The sequence below is a fragment of the Symphalangus syndactylus genome, chromosome 12 (assembly GCF_028878055.3).
Source record: "Symphalangus syndactylus isolate Jambi chromosome 12, NHGRI_mSymSyn1-v2.1_pri, whole genome shotgun sequence".
In the NCBI taxonomy this organism is placed as follows: Eukaryota; Metazoa; Chordata; class Mammalia; order Primates; family Hylobatidae; genus Symphalangus; species Symphalangus syndactylus.
Genome location: NC_072441.2, coordinates 104618960 through 104645839, shown reverse-complemented (window position 1 = coordinate 104645839; position 26880 = coordinate 104618960).

The following is a 26880-nucleotide window of genomic DNA, read 5'->3' as shown; positions in this document are numbered from 1 at the left end:
TAAACTACACAGTAGCATTCTGTGAAAATTCTTTCTGTTCTGTGCATTCAACTAACAGAGTTGAACCTTACTTTTGATTGAGCCGTTCTGAAACACTCTTTCTGTAGAAACTGCAATTGGACATGCTAAGCGCTAAGAGGCCTACATTGGGAAAAAGAATATCTTCAAATGAAAACTACACAGATGCATTCTGTGAAACTTATTTCTGATCTGTAAATTCAGTTAACAGAGATAAAACATATTTTTGATTGAGCAGTTATGAAACACTCTTTTTGTAGAAAATGCAAGTGGAGATTCGGAGCGCTAAGAGGGTAATAGTGGAAAAAGGAATGTCTTCAAATATAAACTACACAGAATAATTCGGTGAAACTTCTTTCTGATCTGTGCATTCAGCTAACAGAGTTAAACCATACTTTTGATTGAGCAGATCTGAACACTCTTTCTGTAGAAAATGCAACTGGACATTTGGAGCGCTAAGAGCGTAGTAGTGGAAAAAGGAATATATTCAAATATAAACTACACAGAAGCATTCTGTGAAACTTCTTTCTGATCTGAGCATTCAGCTAACAGAGTTAAACCACACTTTTCATTGAGCAGTTTTGAAACACTCTGTCTGTAGAAAATGCAACTGGACATTCGTAGCGCTAAGTGGGTAATAGTGGAAAAAAGAATATGTTCAAATATAAACTACACAGAAGCATTGTATGAAACTCCTTTCTGTTCTGTGCATTCAACTAACAGAGTTGAACATTACTTTTGATTGAGCCGTTCTGAAACACTCTTTCTGTAGAAACTGCAATTGGACATTCTGAGCGCTAGGAGGCCTATATTGGGAAAAAGAATGTCTACAAATAAAAACTACACAGAAGAATTGTGTGAAACTTCTTTCTGTTCTGTTTGTTCAACTAAAAGAGTTGAACCTTAGTTTTGATTGAGCCGTTCTGAAACACTCTTTCTGTAGAAAATGCAAGTGGAGATTCGGAGCGCTAAGAGGCTAATAGTGTAAAAAGGAATGTCTCGAAATATAAACTACACAGAATCATTCTGTGAAACTTCTTTCTGATCTGTGCATTCAGCTAACAGAGTTAAACCATACTTTTGATTGAGCAGATCTGAACACTCTTTCTGTAGAAAATGCAAATGGACATTTGGAGCGCTAAGAGCGTAGTAGTGGAAAAAGGAATATATTCAAATATAAACTACACAGAAGCATCCTGTGAAACTTCTTTCTGATCTGAGCATTCAGCTAACAGAGTTAAACCATACTTTTGATTGAGCAGTTTTGGAACACTCTGTCTGTTGAAAATGCAACTGGACATTCGTAGCGCTAAGTGGGTAATAGTTGAAAAAACAATATGTTCAAATATAAACTACACAGAAGCATTGTATGAAACTTCTTTCTGTTCTGTGCATTCAACTAACAGAGTTGAACCTTACTTTTGATTGAGCCTTTATGAAACACTCTTTCTGTAGAAACTCCAATTGGACATTCTGAGCGCTAAGAGGCCTCTATTGGGAAAAATAATATCTTCAAATAAAAACTACACAGAAGCATTGTGTGAAACTTATTTCTGATATGTTCATTAAGCTAACAGAGTTAAACCATACTTTTGATTGCGCAGTTCTGAACACTCTTTCTGTAGAAAATTCAAGTGGACATTCGGAGCGCTAAGAGGGTAATAATGGAAAAAGGAATATATGCAAATATAAACTACACAGTAGCATTCTGTGAAAATATTTTCTGTTCTGTGCATTCAACTAACGGAGTTGAACCTTACTTTTGATTGAGCCGTTCTGAAACACTCTTTCTGTAGAAACTGCGATTGGACATGCTAAGCGCTAAGAGGCCTACATTGGGAAAAAGAATATCTTCAAATATAAACTACACAGATGCATTCTGTGAAACTTATTTCTGATCTGTAAATTCAGTTAACAGAGATAAATCATATTTTTGATTGAGCAGTTATGAAACACTCTTTTTGTAGAAAATGCAAGTGGAGATTCGGAGCGCTAAGAGGGTAATAGTGGAAAATGGAATGTCTTCAAATATAAACTACACAGAATCATTCGGTGAAACTTCTTTCTGATCTGTGCATTCAGCTAACAGAGTTAAACCATACTTTTGATTGAGCAGATCTGAACACTCTTTCTGTAGAAAATGCAACCGGACATTTGGAGCGCTAAGAGTGTAGTAGTGGAAAAAGGAATATATTCAAATATAAACTACACAGAAGCATTCTGTGAAACTTCTTTCTGATCTGAGCATTCAGCTAACAGAGTTAAACCATACTTTTGATTGAGCAGTTTTGAAACACTCTGTCTGTAGAAAATGCAACTGGACATTCGTAGCGCTAAGTGGGTAATAGTGGAAAAAAGAATATGTTCAAATAGAAACTACACAGAAGCATTGTATGAAACTTCTTTCTGTTCTGTGCATTCAACTAACACAGTTGAACCTTACATTTGATTGAGCCGTTCGGAAACACTCTTTCTGTAGAAACTGCAATTGGACATTCTGAGCGCTAAGAGGCCTATATTGGGAAAAAGAATGTCTACAAATAAAAACTACACAGAACCATTGTGTGAAACTTATTTCTGTTCTGTTTGTTCAACTAAAAGAGTTGAACCTTAGTTTTGATTGAGCCGTTCTGAAACACTCTTTCTGTAGAAAATGCAAGTGGAGATTCGGAGCGCTAAGAGGCTAATAGTGGAAAAAGGAATGTCTCCAAATATAAACTACACAGAATCATTCTGTGAAACTTCTTTCTGATCTGTGCATTCAGCTAACAGAGTTAAAACATACTTTTGATTGAGCAGATCTGAACACTCTTTCTGTAGAAAATGCAACTGGACATTTGGAGCGCTAAGAGAGTAGTAGTGGAAAAAGGAATATATTCAAATATAAACTACACAGAAGCATTCTGTGAAACTTCTTTCTGATCTGAGCATTCAGCTAACAGAGTTAAACCATACTTTTGATTGAGCAGTTTTGAAACACTCTGTCTGTAGAAAATGCAACTGGACATTCGTAGCGCTAAGTGGGTAATAGTGGAAAAAAGAATATGTTCAAATATAAACTACACAGAAACATTGTATGAAACTTCTTTCTGTTCTGTGCATTCAACTAACAGAGTTGAACCTCACTTTTGATTGAGCCTTTCTGAAACACTCTTTCTGTAGAAACTGCAATTGGACATTCTGGGCGCTAAGAGGCCTCTATTGGGAAAAATAATATCATCAAATAAAAACTACACAGAAGCATTGTGTGAAACTTAATTCTGATATGTTCATTAAGCTAACAGATTTAAACCATACTTTTGATTGCGCAGTTCTGAACACTCTTTCTGTAGAAAATGCAAGTGGACATTCGTAGCGCTAAGCGGGTAATAGTGGAAAAAGGAATATATTCAAATATAAACTACACAGTAGCATTCTGTGAAAATTCTTTCTGTTCTGTGCATTCAACTAACAGAGTTGAACCTTACTTTTGATTGAGCCGTTCTGAAACACTCTTTCTGTAGAAACTGCAATTGGACATTCTGAGCGCTAAGAGGCCCATATTGGGAAAAAGAATGTCTACAAATAAAAACTACACAGAAGAATTGTGTGAAACTTCTTTCTGTTCTGTTTGTTCAACTAAAAGAGTTGAACCTTAGTTTTGATTGAGCCGTTCTGAAACACTCTTTCTGTAGAAAATGCAAGTGGAGATTCGGAGCGCTAAGTGGGTAATAGTGTAAAAAGGAATGTCTCCAAATATAAACTACACAGAATCATTCTGTGAAACTTCTTTCTGATCTGTACATTCAGCTAACAGAGTTAAACCATACTTTTGATTGAGCAGATCTGAACACTCTTTCTGTAGAAAATGCAAATGGACATTTGGAGGGCTAAGAGCGTAGTAGTGGAAAAAGGAATATATTCAAATATAAACTACACAGAAGCATCCTGTGAAACTTCTTTCTGATCTGAGCATTCAGCTAACAGATTTAAACCATACTTTTGATTGAGCAGTTTTGAAACACTCTGTCTGTAGAAAATGCAACTGGACATTCGTAGCGCTAAGTGGGTAATAGTGGAAAAAAGAATATGTTCAAATATAAACTACACAGAAGCATTGTATGAAACTTCTTTCTGTTCTGTGCATTCAACTAACAGAGTTGAACCTTACTTTTGATTGAGCCTTTCTGAAACACTCTTTCTGTAGAAACTGCAATTGGACATTCTGAGCGCTAAGAGGCCTCTATTGGGAAAAATAATATCTTCAAATAAAAATTACACAGAAGCATTGTGTGAAACTTATTTCTGATATGTTCATTAAGCTAACAGAGTTAAACCATACTTTGATTGCGCAGTTCTGAACACTCTTTCTTTAGAAAATGCAAGTGGACATTCGGAGCGCTAAGAGGGTAATAGTGGAAAAAGGTATATATTCAAATATAAACTACACAGTAGCATTCTGTGAAAATTCTTTCTGTTCTGTGCATTCAACTAACAGAGTTGAACCTTACTTTTGATTGAGCCGTTCTGAAACACTCTTTCTGTAGAAACTGCAATTGGACATGCTAAGCGCTAAGAGGCCTACATTGGGAAAAATAATATCTTCAAATAAAAACTACACAGATGCATTCTGTGAAACTTATTTCTGATCTGTAAATTCAGTTAACAGAGATAAAACATATTTTTGATTGAGCAGTTATGAAACACTCTTTTTGTAGAAAATGCAAGTGGAGATTCGGAGCGCTAAGTGGGTAATAGTGGAAAAAGGAATGTCTTCAATTATAAACTACACAGAATCATTCGGTGAAACTTCTTTCTGATCTGTGCATTCAGCTAACAGGGTTAAACCATACTTTTGATTGAGCAGATCTGAACACTCTTTCTGTAGCAAATGCAACTGGACATTTGGAGCGCTAAGAGAGTAGTAGTGGAAAAAGGAATATATTCAAATATAAACTACACAGAAGCATTCTGTGAAACTTCTTTCTGATCTGAGCATTCAGCTAACAGAGTTAAACCACACTTTTGATTGAGCAGTTTTGAAACACTCTGTCTGTAGAAAATGCAACTGGACATTCGTAGCGCTAAGTGGGTAATAGTGGACAAAAGAATATGTTCAAATATAAACTACACAGAAGCATTGTATGGAACTTCATTCTGTTCTGTGCATTCAACTAAGAGAGTTGAACCTTACATTTGATTGAGCCGTTCGGAAACACTCTTTCTGTAGAAACTGCAATTGGACATTCTGAGCGCTAAGAGGCCTATATTGGGAAAAAGAATGTCTACAAATAAAAACTACACAGAAGAATTGTGTGAAACTTCTTTCTGTTCTGTTTGTTCAACTAAAAGAGTTGAACCTTAGTTTTGATTGAGCCGTTCTGAAACACTCTTTCTGTAGAAAATGCAAGTGGAGATTCGGAGCGCTAAGAGGCTAATAGTGGAAAAAGGAATGTCTCCAAATATAAACTACACAGAATCATCCTGTGAAACTTCTTTCTGATCTGTGCATTCAGCTAACAGAGTTAAACCATACTTTTGATTGAGCAGATCTGAACACTCTTTCTGTAGAAAATGCAACTGGACATTTGGAGCGCTAAGAGAGTAGTAGTGGAAAAAGGAATATATTCAAATATAAACTACACAGAAGCATTCTGTGAAACTTCTTTCTGATCTGAGCATTCAGCTAACAGAGTTAAACCATACTTTTGATTGAGCAGTTTTGAAACACTCTGTCTGTAGAAAATGCAACTGGACATTCGTAGCGCTAAGTGGGTAATAGTGGAAAAAAGAATATGTTCAAATATAAACTACACAGAAACATTGTATGAAACTTCTTTCTGTTCTGTGCATTCAACTAACAGAGTTGAACCTTACTTTTGATTGAGCCTTTCTGAAACACTCTTTCTGTAGAAACTTCAATTGGACATTCTGGGCGCTAAGAGGCCTCTATTGGGAAAAATAATATCTTCAAATAAAAACTACACAGAAGCATTGTGTGAAACTTATTTCTGATGTGTTCATTAAGCTAACAGACTTAAACCATACATTTGATTGCGCAGTTCTGAACACTCTTTCTGTAGAAAATGCAAGTGGACATTCGGAGCGCTAAGGGGGTAATAGTGGAAAAAGGAATGTCTTCAAATATAAACTACACAGAATCATTCGGTGAAACTTCTTTCTGATCTGTGCATTCAGCTAACAGAGTTAAACCATACTTTTGATTGAGCAGATCTGAACACTCTTTCTGTAGAAAATGCAACTGGACATTTGGAGCGCTAAGAGCGTAGTAGTGGAAAAAGGAATATATTCAAATATAAACTACACAGAAGCATTCTGTGAAACTTCTTTCTGATCTGAGCATTCAGCTAACAGAGTTAAACCACACTTTTGATTGAGCAGTTTTGAAACACTCTGTCTGCAGAAAATGCAACTGGACATTCGTAGCGCTAAGTGGGTAATAGTGGACAAAAAATATATTCAAATATAAACTACACAGAAGCATTGTATGGAACTTCTTTCTGTTCTGTGCATTCAACTAACAGAGTTGAACCTTACTTTTGATTGAGCCGTTCGGAAACACTCTTTCTGTAGAAACTGCAATTGGACATTCTGAGCGCTAAGAGGCCTATATTGGGAAAAAGAATGTCTACAAATAAAAACTACACAGAAGAATTGTGTGAAACTTCTTTCTGTTCTGTTTGTTCAACTAAAAGAGTTGAACCTTAGTTTTGATTGAGCCGTTCTGAAACACTCTTTCTGTAGAAAATGCAAGTGGAGATTCGGAGCGCTAAGAGGCTAATAGTGGAAAAAGGAATGTCTCCAAATATAAACTACACAGAATCATTCTGTGAAACTTCTTTCTGATCTGTGCATTCAGCTAACAGAGTTAAAACATACTTTTGATTGAGCAGATCTGAACACTCTTTCTGTAGAAAATGCAACTGGACATTTGGAGCGCTAAGAGAGTAGTAGTGGAAAAAGGAATATATTCAAATATAAACTACACAGAAGCATTCTGTGAAACTTCTTTCTGATCTGAGCATTCAGCTAACAGAGTTAAACCATACTTTTGATTGAGCAGTTTTGAAACACTCTGTCTGTAGAAAATGCAACTGGACATTCGTAGCGCTAAGTGGGTAATAGTGGAAAAAAGAATATGTTCAAATATAAACTACACAGAAACATTGTATGAAACTACTTTCTGTTCTGTGCATTCAACTAACAGAGTTGAACCTCACTTTTGATTGAGCCTTTCTGAAACACTCTTTCTGTAGAAACTGCAATTGGACATTCTGGGCGCTAAGAGGCCTCTATTGGGAAAAATAATATCTTCAAATAAAAACTACAGAGAAGCATTGTGTGAAACTTATTTCTGATATGTTCATTAAGCTAACAGATTTAAAACATACTTTTGATTGCGCAGTTCTGAACACTCTTTCTGTAGAAAATGCAAGTGGACATTCGGAGCGCTAAGGGGGTAATAGTGGAAAAAGGAATATATTCAAATATAAACTACACAGTAGCATTCTGTGAAAATTCTTTCTGTTCTGTGCATTCAACTAACAGAGTTGAACCTTACTTTTGATTGAGCCGTTCTGAAACACTCTTTCTGTAGAAACTGCAATTGGACATGCTAAGCGCTAAGAGGCCTACATTGGGAAAAAGAATATCTTCAAATAAAAACTACACAGATGCATTCTGTGAAACTTATTTCTGATCTGTAAATTCAGTTAACAGAGATAAAACATATTTTTGATTGAGCAGTTATGAAACACACTTTTTGTAGAAATTGCAAGTGGAGATTCGGAGCGCTAAGAGGGTAATAGTGGAAAAAGGAATGTCTTCAAATATAAACTACACAGAATAATTCGGTGAAACTTCTTTCTGATCTGTGCATTCAGCTAACAGAGTTAAACCATACTTTTGATTGAGCAGATCTGAACACTCTTTCTGTAGAAAATGCAACTGGACATTTGGAGTGCTAAGAGCGTAGTAGTGGAAAAAGGAATATATTCAAATATAAACTACACAGAAGCATTCTGTGAAACTTCTTTCTGATCTGAGCATTCAGCTAACAGAGTTAAACCACACTTTTCATTGAGCAGTTTTGAAACACTCTGTCTGTAGAAAATGCAACTGGACATTCGTAGCGCTAAGTGGGTAATAGTGGAAAAAAGAATATGTTCAAATATAAACTACACAGAAGCATTGTATGAAACTTCTTTCTGTTCTGTGCATTCAACTAACAGAGTTGAACATTACTTTTGATTGAGCCGTTCTGAAACACTCTTTCTGTAGAATCTGCAATTGGACATTCTGAGCGCTAGGAGGCCTATATTGGGAAAAAGAATGTCTACAAATAAAAACTACACAGAAGAATTGTGTGAAACTTCTTTCTGTTCTGTTTGTTCAACTAAAAGAGTTGAACCTTAGTTTTGATTGAGCCGTTCTGAAACACTCTTTCTGTAGAAAATGCAAGTGGAGATTCGGAGCGCTAAGAGGCTAATAGTGGAAAAAGGAATGTCTCGAAATATAAACTACACAGAATCATTCTGTGAAACTTCTTTCTGATCTGTGCATTCAACTAACAGAGTTGAACCTTACTTTTGATTGAGCCTTTCTGAAACACTCTTTCTGTAGAAACTCCAATTGGACATTCTGAGCGCTAAGAGGCCTCTATTGGGAAAAATAATATCTTCAAATAAAAACTACACAGAAGCATTGTGTGAAACTTATTTCTGATATGTTCATTAAGCTAACAGAGTTAAACCATACTTTTGATTGCGCTGTTCTGAACACTCTTTCTGTAGAAAATGCAAGTGGACATTCGGAGCACTAAGAGGGTAATAGTGGAAAAAGGAATATATTCAAATATAAACTACACAGTAGCATTCTGTGAAAATTCTTTCTGTTCTGTGCATTCAACTAACGGAGTTGAACCTTACTTTTGATTGAGCCGTTCTGAAACACTCTTTCTGTAGAAACTGCAATTGGACATGCTAAGCGCTAAGAGGCCTACATTGGGAAAAAGAATATCTTCAAATAAATACTACACAGATGCATTCTGTGAAACTTATTTCTGATCTGTAAATTCAGTTAACAGAGATAAACCATATTTTTGATTGAGCAGTTATGAAACACTCTTTTTGTAGAAAATGCAACTGGACATTCGTAGCGCTAAGTGGGTAATACTGGAAAAAAGAATATGTTCAAATATAAACTACACAGAAGCATTGTATGAAACTTCTTTCTGTTCTGTGCATTCAACTAACAGAGTTGAACCTTACTTTTGATTGAGCCTTTCTGAAACACTCTTTCTGTAGAAACTGCAATTGGACATTCTGAGCGCTAAGAGGCCTCTATTGGGAAAAATAATATCTTCAAATAAAAACTACACAGAAGCATTGTGTGAAACTTATTTCTGATATGTTCATTAAGCTAACAGAGTTAAACCATACTTTTGATTGCGCAGTTCTGAACACTCTTTCTGTAGAAAATGCAAGTGGACATTCGGAGCGCTAAGAGGGTAATAGTGGAAAAAGGAATATATTCAAATATAAACTACACAGTAGCATTCTGTGAAAATTCTTTCTGTTCTGTGCATTCAACTAACGGAGTTGAACCTTACTTTTGATTGAGCCGTTCTGAAACACTCTTTCTGTAGAAACTGCAATTGGACATGCTAAGCGCTAAGAGGCCTACATTGGGAAAAAGAATATCTTCAAATAAAAACTACACAGATGCATTCTGTGAAACTTATTTCTGATCTGTAAATTCAGTTAACAGAGATAAACCATATTTTTGATTGAGCAGTTATGAAACACTCTTTTTGTAGAAAATGCAACTGCACATTCGTAGCGCTAAGTGGGTAATACTGGAAAAAAGAATATGTTCAAATATAAACTACACAGAAGCGTTGTATGAAACTTCTTTCTGTTCTGTGCATTCAACTAACAGAGTTGAACCTTACTTTTGATTGAGCCCTTCTGAAACACTCTTTCTGTAGAAACTGCAATTGGACATTCTGAGCGCTAAGAGGCCTCTATTGGGAAAAATAATATCTTCAAATAAAAACTACACAGAAGCATTGTGTGAAACTTATTTCTGATATGTTCATTAAGCTAACAGAGTTAAACCATACTTTTGATTGCGCAGTTCTGAACACTCTTTCTGTAGAAAATTCAAGTGGACATTCGGAGCGCTAAGAGGGTAATAGTGGAAAAAGGAATATATTCAAATATAAACTACACAGTAGCATTCTGTGAAAATTCTTTCTGTTCTGTGCATTCAACTAACAGAGTTGAACCTTACTTTTGATTGAGCCGTTCTGAAACACTCTTTCAGTAGAAACTGCAATTGGACATGCTAAGCGCTAAGAGGCCTACATTGGGAAAAAGAATATCTTCAAATAAAAACTACAAAGATGCATTCTGTGGAACTTATTTCTGATCTGTAAATTCAGTTAACAGAGATAAAACATATTTTTGATTGAGCAGTTATGAAACACTCTTTTTGTAGAAAATGCAAGTGGAGATTCGGAGCGCTAAGAGGGTAATAGTGGAAAAAGGATTGTCTTCAAATATAAACTACACAGAATCATTCGGTGAAACTTCTTTCTGATCTGTGCATTCAGCTAACAGATTTAAACCATACTTTTGATTGAGCAGATCTGAACACTCTTTCTGTAGAAAATGCAACTGGACATTTGGAGCGCTAAGAGCGTAGTAGTGGGAAAAGGAATATATTCAAATATAAACTACACAGAAGCATTCTGTGAAACTTCTTTCTGATCTGAGCATTCAGCTAACAGAGTTAAACCATACTTTTGATTGAGCAGTTTTGAAACACTCTGTCTGTAGAAAATGCAACTGGACATTCGTAGCGCTAAGTGGGTAATAGTGGAAAAAAGAATATGTTCAAATATAAACTACACAGAAGCATTGTATGAAACTTCTTTCTGTTCTGTGCATTCAACTAACAGAGTTGAACCTTACTGTTGATTGAGCCGTTCTGAAACACTCTTTCTGTAGAAAGTGCAATTGGACATTCTGAGCGCTAAGAGGCCTATATTGGGAAAAAGAATGTCTACAAATAAAAACTACACAGAAGAATTGTGTGAAACTTCTCTCTGTTCTGTTTGTTCAACTAAAAGAGTTGAACCTTAGTTTTGATTGAGCCGTTCTGAAACACTCTTTCTGTAGAAAATGCAAGTAGAGATTCGGAGCGCTAAGAGGGTAATAGTGGAAAAAGGAATGACTCCAAATATAAACTACACAGAATCATTCGGTGAAACATTTTTCTGATCTGTGCATTCAGCTAACAGAGTTAAACCATACTTTTGATTGAGCAGATCTGAACACTCTTTCTGTAGAAAATGCAACTGGACTTTTGGAGCGCTAAGAGAGTAGTAGTGGAAAAAGGAATATATTCAAATATAAACTACACAGAAGCATTCTGTGAAACTTCTTTCTGATCTGAGCATTCAGCTAACAGAGTTAAACCATACTTTTGATTGAGCAGTTTTGAAACACTCTGTCTGTAGAAAATGCAACTGGACATTCGTAGCGCTAAGTGGGTAATAGTGGAAAAAAGAATATGTTCAAATATAAACTACACAGAAGCATTGTATGAAACTTCTTTCTGTTCTGTGCATTCAACTAACAGAGTTGAACATTACTTTTGATTGAGCCGTTCTGAAACACTCTTTCTGTAGAATCTGCAATTGGACATTCTGAGCGCTAGGAGGCCTATATTGGGAAAAAGAATGTCTACAAATAAAAACTACACAGAAGAATTGTGTGAAACTTCTTTCTGTTCTGTTTGTTCAACTAAAAGAGTTGAACCTTAGTTTTGATTGAGCCGTTCTGAAACACTCTTTCTGTAGAAAATGCAAGTGGAGATTCGGAGCGCTAAGAGGCTAATAGTGGAAAAAGGAATGTCTCGAAATATAAACTACACAGAATCATTCTGTGAAACTTCTTTCTGATCTGTGCATTCAACTAACAGAGTTGAACCTTACTTTTGATTGAGCCTTTCTGAAACACTCTTTCTGTAGAAACTCCAATTGGACATTCTGAGCGCTAAGAGGCCTCTATTGGGAAAAATAATATCTTCAAATAAAAACTACACAGAAGCATTGTGTGAAACTTATTTCTGATATGTTCATTAAGCTAACAGAGTTAAACCATACTTTTGATTGCGCTGTTCTGAACACTCTTTCTGTAGAAAATGCAAGTGGACATTCGGAGCACTAAGAGGGTAATAGTGGAAAAAGGAATATATTCAAATATAAACTACACAGTAGCATTCTGTGAAAATTCTTTCTGTTCTGTGCATTCAACTAACGGAGTTGAACCTTACTTTTGATTGAGCCGTTCTGAAACACTCTTTCTGTAGAAACTGCAATTGGACATGCTAAGCGCTAAGAGGCCTACATTGGGAAAAAGAATATCTTCAAATAAATACTACACAGATGCATTCTGTGAAACTTATTTCTGATCTGTAAATTCAGTTAACAGAGATAAACCATATTTTTGATTGAGCAGTTATGAAACACTCTTTTTGTAGAAAATGCAACTGGACATTCGTAGCGCTAAGTGGGTAATACTGGAAAAAAGAATATGTTCAAATATAAACTACACAGAAGCATTGTATGAAACTTCTTTCTGTTCTGTGCATTCAACTAACAGAGTTGAACCTTACTTTTGATTGAGCCTTTCTGAAACACTCTTTCTGTAGAAACTGCAATTGGACATTCTGAGCGCTAAGAGGCCTCTATTGGGAAAAATAATATCTTCAAATAAAAACTACACAGAAGCATTGTGTGAAACTTATTTCTGATATGTTCATTAAGCTAACAGAGTTAAACCATACTTTTGATTGCGCAGTTCTGAACACTCTTTCTGTAGAAAATGCAAGTGGACATTCGGAGCGCTAAGAGGGTAATAGTGGAAAAAGGAATATATTCAAATATAAACTACACAGTAGCATTCTGTGAAAATTCTTTCTGTTCTGTGCATTCAACTAACGGAGTTGAACCTTACTTTTGATTGAGCCGTTCTGAAAAACTCTTTCTGTAGAAACTGCAATTGGACATGCTAAGCGCTAAGAGGCCTACATTGGGAAAAAGAATATCTTCAAATAAAAACTACACAGATGCATTCTGTGAAACTTATTTCTGATCTGTAAATTCAGTTAACAGAGATAAACCATATTTTTGATTGAGCAGTTATGAAACACTCTTTTTGTAGAAAATGCAACTGCACATTCGTAGCGCTAAGTGGGTAATACTGGAAAAAAGAATATGTTCAAATATAAACTACACAGAAGCGTTGTATGAAACTTCTTTCTGTTCTGTGCATTCAACTAACAGAGTTGAACCTTACTTTTGATTGAGCCCTTCTGAAACACTCTTTCTGTAGAAACTGCAATTGGACATTCTGAGCGCTAAGAGGCCTCTATTGGGAAAAATAATATCTTCAAATAAAAACTACACAGAAGCATTGTGTGAAACTTATTTCTGATATGTTCATTAAGCTAACAGAGTTAAACCATACTTTTGATTGCGCAGTTCTGAACACTCTTTCTGTAGAAAATTCAAGTGGACATTCGGAGCGCTAAGAGGGTAATAGTGGAAAAAGGAATATATTCAAATATAAACTACACAGTAGCATTCTGTGAAAATTCTTTCTGTTCTGTGCATTCAACTAACAGAGTTGAACCTTACTTTTGATTGAGCCGTTCTGAAACACTCTTTCAGTAGAAACTGCAATTGGACATGCTAAGCGCTAAGAGGCCTACATTGGGAAAAAGAATATCTTCAAATAAAAACTACAAAGATGCATTCTGTGGAACTTATTTCTGATCTGTAAATTCAGTTAACAGAGATAAAACATATTTTTGATTGAGCAGTTATGAAACACTCTTTTTGTAGAAAATGCAAGTGGAGATTCGGAGCGCTAAGAGGGTAATAGTGGAAAAAGGATTGTCTTCAAATATAAACTACACAGAATCATTCGGTGAAACTTCTTTCTGATCTGTGCATTCAGCTAACAGATTTAAACCATACTTTTGATTGAGCAGATCTGAACACTCTTTCTGTAGAAAATGCAACTGGACATTTGGAGCGCTAAGAGCGTAGTAGTGGGAAAAGGAATATATTCAAATATAAACTACACAGAAGCATTCTGTGAAACTTCTTTCTGATCTGAGCATTCAGCTAACAGAGTTAAACCATACTTTTGATTGAGCAGTTTTGAAACACTCTGTCTGTAGAAAATGCAACTGGACATTCGTAGCGCTAAGTGGGTAATAGTGGAAAAAAGAATATGTTCAAATATAAACTACACAGAAGCATTGTATGAAACTTCTTTCTGTTCTGTGCATTCAACTAACAGAGTTGAACCTTACTGTTGATTGAGCCGTTCTGAAACACTCTTTCTGTAGAAAGTGCAATTGGACATTCTGAGCGCTAAGAGGCCTATATTGGGAAAAAGAATGTCTACAAATAAAAACTACACAGAAGAATTGTGTGAAACTTCTCTCTGTTCTGTTTGTTCAACTAAAAGAGTTGAACCTTAGTTTTGATTGAGCCGTTCTGAAACACTCTTTCTGTAGAAAATGCAAGTAGAGATTCGGAGCGCTAAGAGGGTAATAGTGGAAAAAGGAATGACTCCAAATATAAACTACACAGAATCATTCGGTGAAACATTTTTCTGATCTGTGCATTCAGCTAACAGAGTTAAACCATACTTTTGATTGAGCAGATCTGAACACTCTTTCTGTAGAAAATGCAACTGGACTTTTGGAGCGCTAAGAGAGTAGTAGTGGAAAAAGGAATATATTCAAATATAAACTACACAGAAGCATTCTGTGAAACTTCTTTCTGATCTGAGCATTCAGCTAACAGAGTTAAACCATACTTTTGATTGAGCAGTTTTGAAACACTCTGTCTGTAGAAAATGCAACTGGACATTCGTAGCGCTAAGTGGGTAATAGTGGAAAAAAGAATATGTTAAAATATAAACTACACAGAAGCATTGTATGAAACTTCTTTCTGTTCTGTGCATTCAACTAACAGAGTTGAACCTTACTTTTGATTGAGCCGTTCTGAAACACTCTTTCTGTAGAAACTGCAATTGGACATTCTGAGCGCTAAGAGGCCTATATTGGGAAAAAGAATGTCTACAAATAAAATCTACAAAGAAGAATTGTGTGAAACTTCTTTCTGTTCTGTTTGTTCAACTAAAAGAGTTGAACCTTAGATTTGATTGAGCCGTTCTGAAACACTCTTTCTGTAGAAAATGCAAGTGGAGATTCGGAGCGCTAAGAGGGTAATAGTGGAAAAAGGAATGTCTCCAAATATAAACTACACAGAATCATTCTGTGAAACTTCTTTCTGATCTGTGCATTCAGCTAACAGAGTTAAACCATACTTTTGATTGAGCAGATCTGAACACTCTTTCTGTAGAAAATGCAACTGGACATTTGGAGCGCTAAGAGAGTAGTAGTGGAAAATGGAATATATTCAAATATAAACTACACAGAAGCATTCTGTTAAACTTCTTTCTGATCTGAGCATTCAGCTAACAGAGTTAAACCATATTTTTGATTGAGCAGTTTGAAACTCTCTGTCTGTAGAAAATGCAACTGGACATTAGTAGCGCTAAGTGGGTAATAGTGGAAATAAGAATATGTTCAAATATAAACTACACAGAAGCATTGTATGAAACTCCTTTCTGTTCTGTGCATTCAACTAACAGAGTTGAACCTTACTTTTGATTGAGCCTTTCTGAAACACTCTTTCTGTAGAAACTGCAATTGGACATTCTGAGCGCTAAGAGGCCTATATTGGGAAAAATAATATCTTCAAATAAAAACTACACAGAAGCATTGTGTGAAACTTATTACTGATATGTTCATTAAGCAAACAGAGTTAAACCATACTTTTGATTGCGCAGTTCTGAACACTCTTTCTGTAGAAAATGCAAGTGGACATTCGGAGCGCTAAGAGGGTAATAGTGGAAAAAGGAATATATTCAAATATAAACTACACAGTAGCATTCTGTGAAAATTCTTTCTGTTCTGTGCATTCAACTAACAGAGTTGAACCTTACTTTTGATTGAGCCGTTCTGAAACACTCTTTCTGTAGAAACTGCAATTGGACATTGTAAGCGCTAAGAGGCCTATATTGGGAAAAAGAATATCTTCAAATAAAAACTACACAGATGCATTCTGTGAAACTTATTTCTGATCTGTAAATTCAGTTAACAGAGATAAAACCTATTTTTGATTGAGCAGTTATGAAACACTCTTTTTGTAGAAAATGCAAGTGGAGATTCGGAGCGCTAAGAGGGTAATAGTGGAAAAAGGAATGTCTTCAAATATATACTACACAGAATCATTCGGTGAAACATCTTTCTGATCTGTGCATTCAGCTAACAGAGTTAAACCATACTTTTGATTGAGCAGATCTGAACACTCTTTCTGTAGAAAATGCAACTGGACATTTGGAGCGCTAAGAGCGTAGTAGTGGAAAAAGGAATATATTCAAATATAAACTACACAGAAGCATTCTGTGAAACTTCTTTCTGATCTGAGCATTCAGCTAACAGAGTTAAACCATACTTTTGATTGAGCAGTTTTGAAACACTCTGTCTGTAGAAAATGCAACTGGACATTCGTAGCACTAAGTGGGTAATAGTGGAAAAAAGAATATGTTCAAATATAAACTACACAGAAGCATTGTATGAAACTTCTTTCTGTTCTGTGCATTCAACTAACAGAGTTGAACCTTACTTTTGATTGAGCCGTTCTGAAACACTCTTTCTGTAGAAACTGCAATTGGACATTCTGAGCGCTAAGAGGCCTATATTGGGAAAAAGAATGTCTACAAATAAAAACTACACAGAAGTATTGTGTGAAACTTCTTTCTGTTCTGTTTGTTCAACTAAAAGAGTTGAACCTTAGTTTTGATTGAGCCGTTCTGAAACACTCTTTCTGTAGAAAATGCAAGTGGAGATTCGGAGCGCTAAGAGGGTAATAGTGGAAAAAGGAATTTCTCCAAATATAAACTACACAGAATCATTCTGTGAAACTTCTTTCTGATCTGTGCATTCAGCTAACAGAGTTAAACCATACTTTTGATTGAGCAGATCTGAACACTCTTTCTGTAGAAAATGCAACTGGACATTTGGAGCGCTAAGAGAGTAATTGTGGAAAAAGGAATATATTCAAATATAAACTACACAGAAGCATTCTGTGAAACTTCTTTCTGATCTGAGCATTCAGCTAACAGAGTTAAACCATACTTTTGATTGAGCAGTTTTGAAACACTCTGTCTGTAGAAAATGCAACTGGACATTCGTAGCGCTAAGTGGGTAATAGTGGAAAAAAGAATATGTTCAAATATAAACTACACAGAAGCATTGTATGAAACTTCTTTCTGTTCTGTGCATTCAACTAACAGAGTTGAACCTGACTTTTGATTGAGCCTTTCTGAAACACTCTTTCTGTAGAAACTGCAATTGGACATTCTGAGCGCTAAGAGGCCTATATTGGGAAAAATAATATCTTCAAATAAAAACTACACAGAAGCATTGTGTGAAACTTATTACTGATATGTTCATTAAGCTAACAGAGTTAAACCATACTTTTGATTGCGCAGTTCTGAACACTCTTTCTGTAGAAAATACAAGTGGACATTCGGAGCGCTAAGAGGGTAATAGTGGAAAAAGGAATATATTCAAATATAAACTACACAGTAGCATTCTGTGAAAATTCTTTCTGTTCTGTGCATTCAACTAACAGAGTTGAACCTTACTTTTGATAGAGCCGTTCTGAAACACTCTTTCTGTAGAAACTGCCATTGGACATGCTAAGCGCTAAGAGGCCTATATTGGGAAAAAGAATATCTTCAAATAAAAACTACACAGATGCATTCTGTGAAACTTATTTCTGATCTGTAAATTCACTTAATGGAGATAAAACATATTTTTGATTGAGCAGTTATGAAACACTCTTTTTGTAGAAAATGCAAGTGGAGATTCGGAGCGGTAAGTGGGTAATAGTGGAAAAAGGAATGTCTTCAAATATATACTACAGAGAATCATTCGGTGAAACTTCTTTCTGATCTGTGCATTCAGCTAACAGAGTTAAACCATACTTTTGATTGAGCAGATCTGAACACTCTTTCTGTAGAAAATGCAACTGGACATTTGGAGCGCTAAGAGCGTAGTAGTGGAAAAAGGAATATATTCAAATATAAACTACACAGAAGCATTCTGTGAAACTTCTTTCTGATCTGAGCATTCAGCTAACAGAGTTAAACCATAGTTTTGATTGAGCAGTTTTGAAACACTCTGTCTGTAGAAAATGCAACTGGACATTCGTAGCACAAAGTGGGTAATAGTGGAAAAAAGAATATGTTCAAATATAAACTACACAGAAGCATTGAATGAAATTTCTTTCTGTTCTGTGCATTCAACTAACAGAGTTGAACCTTACTTTTGATTGAGCCGTTCTGAAACACTCTTTCTGTAGAAACTGCAATTGGACATTCTGAGCGCTAAGAGGCCTATATTGGGAAAAAGAATGTCTACAAATAAAAACTACACAGAAGAATTGTGTGAAACTTCTTTCTGTTCTGTTTGTTCAACTAAAAGAGTTGAACATTAGTTTTGATTGCGCCGTTCTGAAACACTCTTTCTGTAGAAAGTGCAAGTGGAGATTCGGAGCGCTAAGAGGGTAATAGTGGAAAAAGGAATTTCTCCAAATAAAAACTACACAGAATCATTCTGTGAAACTTCTTTCTGATCTGTGCATTCAGCTAACAGAGTTAAACCATACTTTTGATTGAGCAGATCTGAACACTCTTTCTGTAGAAAATGCAACTGGACATTTGGAGCGCTAAGAGAGTAGTAGTGGAAAAAGGAATATATTCAAATATAAACTACACAGAAGCATTCTGTGAAACTTATTTCTGATCTGAGCATTCAGCTAACAGAGTTAAACCATACTTTTGATTGAGCAGTTTTGAAACACTCTGTCTGTAGAAAATGCAACTGGACATTCGTAGCACTAAGTGGGTAATAGTGGAAAAAAGAATATGTTCAAATATAAACTACACAGAAGCATTGTATGAAACTTCTTTCTGTTCTGTGCATTCAACTAACAGAGTTGAACCTTACTTTTGATTGAGCCTTTCTGAAACACTCTTTCTGTAGAAACTGCATTTGGACATTCTGAGCGCTAAGAGGCCTATATTGGGAAAAAGAATGTCTACAAATAAAAACTACACAGAAGAATTGTGTGAAACTTCTTTCTGTTCTGTTTTTTCAACTAAAAGAGTTGAACCTTAGTTTTGATTGAGCCGTTCTGAAACACTCTTTCTGTAGAAAATGCAAGTGGAGATTCGGAGCGCTAAGAGGGTAATAGTGGAAAAAGGAATTTCTCCAAATATAAACTACACAGAATCATTCTGTGAAACTTCTTTGTGATCTGTGCATTCAGCTAACAGAGTTAAAAAATACTTTTGATTGAGCAGATCTGAACACTCTTTCTGTAGAAAATGCAACTGGTCATTTATAGCGCTAAGAGAGTAGTAGTGGAAAAAGGAATATATTCAAATATAAACTACACAGAAGCATTCTGTGAAACTTCTTTCTGATCTGAGCATTCAGCTAACAGAGTTAAACCATACTTTTGATTGAGCAGTTTTGAAACACTCTGTGTGTAGAAAATGCAACTGGACATTCGTAGCGCTAAGTGGGTAATAGTGGAAAAAAGAATATGTTCAAATATAAACTACAAAGAAGCATAGTATGAAACTTCTTTCTGTTCTGTGCATTCAACTAACAGAGTTGAACCTGTCTTTTGATTGAGCCTTTCTGAAACACTCTTTCTGTAGAAACTGCAATTAGACATTCTGAGCGCTAAGAGGCCTATATTGGGAAAAATAATATCTTCAAATAAAAACTACACAGAAGCATTGTGTGAAACTTATTTCTGATATGTTCATTAAGCTAACAGAGTTAAACCATACTTTTGATTGCGCAGTTCTGAACCCTCTTTCTGTAGAAAATTCAAGTGGACATTCGGAGCGCTAAGAGGGTAATAGTGGAAAAAGGAATATATTCAAATATAAACTACACAGTAGCATTCTGTGAAAATTCTTTCTGTTCTGTGCATTCAACTAACAGATTTGAAACTTACTTTTGATTGAGCCGTTCTGAAACACTCTTTCTGTAGAAACTGCAATTGGACATGCTAAGCGCTAAGAGGCCTACATTGGGAAAAAGAATATCTTCAAATAAAAACTACACAGATGTATTCTGTGAAACTTATTTCTGATCTGTAAATTCAGTTAACAGAGATAAACCATATTTTTGATTGAGCAGTTATGAAACACTCTTTTTGTAGAAAATGCAAGTGGAGATTCGGAGCGCTAAGAGGGTAATAGTGGAAAAAGTAATGTCTTCAAATATAAACTACACAGAATCATTCGGTGAAACTTCTTTCTGATCTGTGCATTCAGCTAACAGAGTTAAACCATACTTTTGATTGAGCAGATCTGAACACTCTTTCTGTAGAAAATGCAACTGGACATTTGGAGCGCTAAGAGCGTAGTAGTGGAAAAAGGAATATATTCAAATATAAACTACACAGAAGCATTCTGTGAAATTTCTTTCTGATCTGAGCATTCAGCTAACAGAGTTAAACCATACTTTTGATTGAGCAGTTTTGAAACACTCTGTCTGTAGAAAATGCAACTGGACATTCGTAGCGCTAAGTGGGTAATAGTGGAAAAAAGAATATGTTCAAATATAAACTACACAGAAGCATTGTATGAAACTTCTTTCTGTTCTGTGCATTCAACTAACAGAGTTGAACCTTACTTTTGATTGAGCCTTTCTGAAACACTCTTTCTGTAGAAACTGCAAATGGACATTCTGAGCGCTAAGAGGCCTCTATTGGGAAAAATAATATCTTCAAATAAAAACTACACAGAAGCATTGTGTGAAACTTATTTCTGATATGTTCATTAAGCTAACAGAGTTAAACCATACTTTTGATTGCGCAGTTCTGAACACTCTTTCTGTAGAAAATGCAAGTGGACATTCGGAGCGCTAAGAGGGTAATAGTGGAAAAAGGAATATATTCAAATATAAACTACACAGTAGCATTCTGTGAAAATTCTTTCTGTTCTGTGCATTCAACTAACAGAGTTGAACCTTACTTTTGATTGAGCCGTTCTGAAACACTCTTTCTGTAGAAACTGCAATTGGACATGCTAACCGCTAAGAGGCCTACATTGGGAAAAAGAATATCTTCAAATAAAAACTACACAGATGCATTCTGTGAAACTTATTTCTGATCTGTAAATTCAGTTAACAGAGATAAAACATATTTTTGATTGAGCAGTTATGAAACACTCTTTTTGTAGAAAATGGAAGTGGAGATTCGTAGCGCAAAGGGGGCAATAGTGGAAAAAGGAATATCTTCAAATATAAACTACACAGAATCATTCGGTGAAACTTCTTTCTGATCTGTGCATTCAGCTAACAGAGTTAAACCATACTTTTGATTGAGCAGATCTGAACACTCTTTCTGTAGAAAATGCAACTGGACATTTGGAGCGCTAAGAGCGTAGTAGTGGAAAAAGGAATATATTCAAATATAAACTACACAGAAGCATTCTGTGAAACTTCTTTCTGATCTGAGCATTCAGCTAACAGAGTTAAACCATACTTTTGATTGAGCAGTTTTGAAACACTCTGTCTGTAGAAAATGCAACTGGACATTCGTAGCGCTAAGTGGGTAATAGTGGAAAAAAGAATATGTTCAAATATAAACTACACAGAAGCATTGTATGAAACTTCTTTCTGTTCTGTGCATTCAACTAACAGAGTTGAACCTTACTTTTGATTGAGCCGTTCTGAAACACTCTTTCTGTAGAAACTGCAATTGGACATTCTGAGCGCTAAGAGGCCTATATTGGGAAAAAGAATGTCTACAAATAAAAACTACACAGAAGAATTGTGTGAAACTTCTTTCTGTTCTGTTTGTTCAACTAAAAGAGTTGAACCTTAGTTATGATTGAGCCGTTCTGAAACACTCTTTCTGTAGAAAATGCAAGTGGAGATTCGGAGCGCTAAGAGGGTAATAGTGGAAAAAGGAATGTCTCCAAATATAAACTACACAGAATCATTCTGTGAAACTTCTTTCTGATCTGTGCATTCAGCTAACAGAGTTAAACCATACTTTTGATTGAGCAGATCTGAACACTCTTTCTGTAGAAAATGCAACTGGACACTTGGAGCGCTAAGAGAGTAGTAGTGGAAAAAGGAATATATTCAAATATAAACTACACAGAAGCATTCTGTGAAACTTCTTTCTGATCTGAACATTCAGCTAACAGAGTTAAACCATACTTTTGATTGAGCAGTTTTGAAACACTGTCTGTAGAAAATGCAACTGGACATTCGTAGCGCTAAGTGGGTAATAGTGGAAATAAGAATATGTTCAAATATAAACTACACAGAAGCATTGTATGAAACTACTTTCTGTTCTGTGCATTCAACTAACAGAGTTGAACCTTACTTTTGATTGAGCCTTTCTGAAACACTCTTTCTGTAGAAACTGCAATTGGACATTCTGAGCGCTAAGAGGCCTCTATTGGGAATAATAATATCTTCAAATAAAAACTACACAGAAGCATTGTGTGAAACTTATTACTGATATGTTCATTAAGCTAACAGAGTTAAACCATACTTTTGATTGCGCAGTTCTGAACACTCTTTCTGTAGAAAATGCAAGTGGACATTCGGAGCGCTAAGAGGGTAATAGTCGAAAAAGGAATATATTCAAATATAAACTACACAGTAGCATTCTGTGAAAATTCTTTATGTTCTGTGCATTCAACTAACAGAGTTGAACCTTACTTTTGATTGAGCCATTCTGAAACACTCTTTCTGTAGAAACTGCAATTGGACATGCTAACCGCTAAGAGGCCTACATTGGGAAAAAGAATATCTTCAAATAAAAACTACACAGATGCATTCTGTGAAACTTATTTCTGATCTGTAAATTCAGTTAACAGAGATAAAACATATTTTTGATTGAGCAGTTATGAAACACTCTTTTTGTAGAAAATGCAAGTGGAGATTCGGAGCGCTAAGAGGGTAATAGTGGAAAAAGGAATGTCTTCAAATATAAACTACACAGAATCATTCGGTGAAACTTCTTTCTGATCTGTGCATTCAGCTAACAGAGTTAAACCATACTTTTGATTGAGCAGATCTGAACACTCTTTCTGTAGAAAATGCAACTGGACATTTGGAGCGCTAAGAGCGTAGTAGTGGAAAAAGGAATATATTCAAATATAAACTACACAGAAGCATTCTGTGAAAATTCTTTCTGATCTGAGCATTCAGCTAACAGAGTTAAACCATACTTTTGATTGAGCAGTTTTGAAACACTCTGTCTGTAGAAAATGCAACTGGACATTCGTAGCACTAAGTGGGTAATAGTGGAAAAAAGAATATGTTCAAATATAACCTACACAGAAGCATTGTATGAAACTTCTTTCTGTTCTGTGCATTCAACTAACAGAGTTGAACCTTACTTTTGATTGAGCCGTTCTGAAACACTCTTTCTGTAGAAACTGCAATTGGACATTCTGAGCGCTAAGAGGCCTATATTGGGAAAATGAATGTCTACAAATAAAAACTACACAGAAGAATTGTGTGAAACTTCTTTCTGTTCTGTTTGTTCAACTAAAAGAGTTGAACCTAAGTTTTGATTGAGCCGTTCTGAAACACTCTTTCTGTAGAAAATGCAAGTGGAGATTCGGAGCGCTAAGAGGGTAATAGTGGAAAAAGGAATGTCTCCAAATATAAACTACACAGAATCATTCTGTGAAACTTCTTTGTGATCTGTGCATTCAGCTAACAGAGTTAAACCATACTTTTGATTGAGCAGATCTGAACACTCTTTCTGTAGAAAATGCAACTGGACATTTGGAGCGCTAAGAGAGTAGTAGTGGAAAAAGGAATATATTCAAATATAAACTACACAGAAGCATTCTGTGAAACTTCTTTCTGATCTGAGCATTCAGCTAACAGAGTTAAACCATACTTTTGATTGAGCAGTTTTGAAACACTCTGTCTGTAGAAAATGCAACTGGACATTCGTAGCGCTAAGAGGGTAATAGTGGAAAAAAGAATATGTTCAAATATAAACTACACAGAAGCATTGTATGAAACTTATTTCTGTTCTGTGCATTCAACTAACAGAGTTGAACCTTACTTTTGATTGAGCCTTTCTGAAACACTCTTTCTGTAGAAACTGCCATTGGACATTCTGAGCGCTAAGAGGCCTATATTGGGAAAAATAATATCTTCAAATAAAAACTACACAGAAGCATTGTGTGAAACTTATTTCTGATATGTTCATTAAGCTAACAGAGTTAAACCATACTTTTGATTGCGCAGTTCTGAACACTCTTTCTGTAGAAAATGCAAGAGGACATTCGGAGCGCTAAGAGGGTAATAGTGGAAAAAGGAATATATTAAAATATAAACTACACAGTAGCATTCTGTGAAAATTCTTTCTGTTCTGTGCATTCAACTAACAGTGTTGAACCTTACTTTTGATTGAGCCGTTCTGAAACACTCCTTCTGTAGAAACTGCAATTGGACATGCTAAGCGCTAAGAGGCCTTTATTGGGAAAAAGAATATCTTCAAATAAAAACTACACAGATGCATTCTGTGAAACATATTTCTGACCTGTAAATTCAGTTAACAGAGATAAAACATATTTTTGATTGAGCAGTTATGAAACACTCTTTTTGTAGAAAATGCAAGTGGAGATTCGGAGCGCTAAGTGGGTAATAGTGGAAAAAGGAATGTCTTCAAATATATACTACACAGAATCATTCGGTGAAACTTCTTTCTGATCTGTGCATTCAGCTAACAGAGTTAAACCATACTTTTGATTGAGCAGATCTGAACACTCTTTCTGTAGAAAATGCAACTGGACATTTGGAGCGCTAAGAGCGTAGTAGTGGAAAAAGGAATATATTCAAATATAAACTACACAGAAGCATTCTGTGAAACTTCTTTCTGATCTGAGCATTCAGCTAACAGAGTTAAACCATACTTTTGATTGAGCAGTTTTGAAACACTCTGTCTGTAGAAAATGCAACTGGACATTCGTAGCACTAAGTGGGTAATAGTGGAAAAAACAATATGTTCAAATATAAACTACACAGAAGCATTGTATGAAACTTTATTCTGTTCTGTGCATTCAACTAACAGAGTTGAACCTTACATTTGATTGAGACGTTCTGAAACACTCTTTCTGTAGAAACTGCAATTGGACATTCTGAGCGCTAAGAGGCCTATATTGGGAAAAAGAATGTCTACAAATAAAAACTACACAGAAGAATTGTGTGAAACTTCTTTCTGTTCTGTTTGTTCACCTAAAAGAGTAGAACCTTAATTTTGATTGAGCCGTTCTGAAACACTCTTTCTGTAGAAAATGCAAGGGGAGATTCGGAGCGCTAAGAGGGTAATAGTGGAAAAAGGAATTTCTCCAAATAAAAACTACACAGAATCATTCTGTGAAACTTCTTTCTGATCTGTGCATTCAGCTAACAGAGTTAAACCATACTTTTGATTGAGCAGATCTGAACACTCTTTCTGTAGAAAATGCTACTGGACATTTGGAGCGCTAATAGCGTAGTAGTGGAAAAAGGAATATATTCAAATATAAACTACACAGAAGCATTCTGTGAAACTTCTTTCTGATCTGAGCATTCAGCTAACAGAGTTAAACCATACTTTTGATTGAGCAGTTTTGAAACACTCTGTCTGTAGAAAATGCAACTGGACATTCGTATCGGTAAGTGGGTAATAGTGGAAAATAGAATATGTTCAAATATAAACTACACAGAAGCATTCTATGAAACTTCTTTCTGTTCTGTGCATTCAACTAACAGAGTTGAACCTTACTTTTGATTGAGCCTTTCTGAAACACTCTTTCTGTAGAAACTGCAATTGGACATTCTGAGCGCTAAGAGGCCTCTATTGGGAAAAATAATATCTTCAAATAAAAACTACACAGAAGCATTGTGAGAAACTTATTACTGATATGTTCATTAAGCTAACAGAGTTAAACCATACTTTTGATTGCGCAGTTCTGAACACTCTTTCTGTAGAAAATGCAAGTGGACATTCGGAGCGCTAAGAGGGTAATAGTCGAAAAAGGAATATATTCAAATATAAACTACACAGTAGCATTCTGTGAAAATTCTTTATGTTCTGTGCATTCAACTAACAGAGTTGAACCTTACTTTTGATTGAGCCGTTCTGAAACACTCTTTCTGTAGAAACTGCAATTGGACATGCTAAGCGCTAAGAGGCCTACATTGGGAAAAAGAATATCTTCAAATAAAAACTACACAGATGCATTCTGTGAAACTTATTTCTGATCTGTAAATTCAGTTAACAGAGATAAAACATATTTTTGATTGAGCAGTTATGAAACACTCTTTTTGTAGAAAATGCAAGTGGAGATTCGGAGCGCTAAGAGGGTAATAGTGGAAAAAGGAATGTCTTCAAATATAAACTACACAGAATCATTCGGTGAAACTTCTTTCTGATCTGTGCATTCAGCTAACAGAGTTAAACCATACTTTTGATTGAGCAGATCTGAACACTCTTTCTGTAGAAAATGCAACTGGACATTCGGAGCGCTAAGAGCGTAGTAGTGGAAAAAGGAATATATTCAAATATAAACTACACAGAAGCATTCTGTGAAAATTATTTCTGATCTGAGCATTCAGCTAACAGAGTTAAACCATACTTTTGATTGAGCA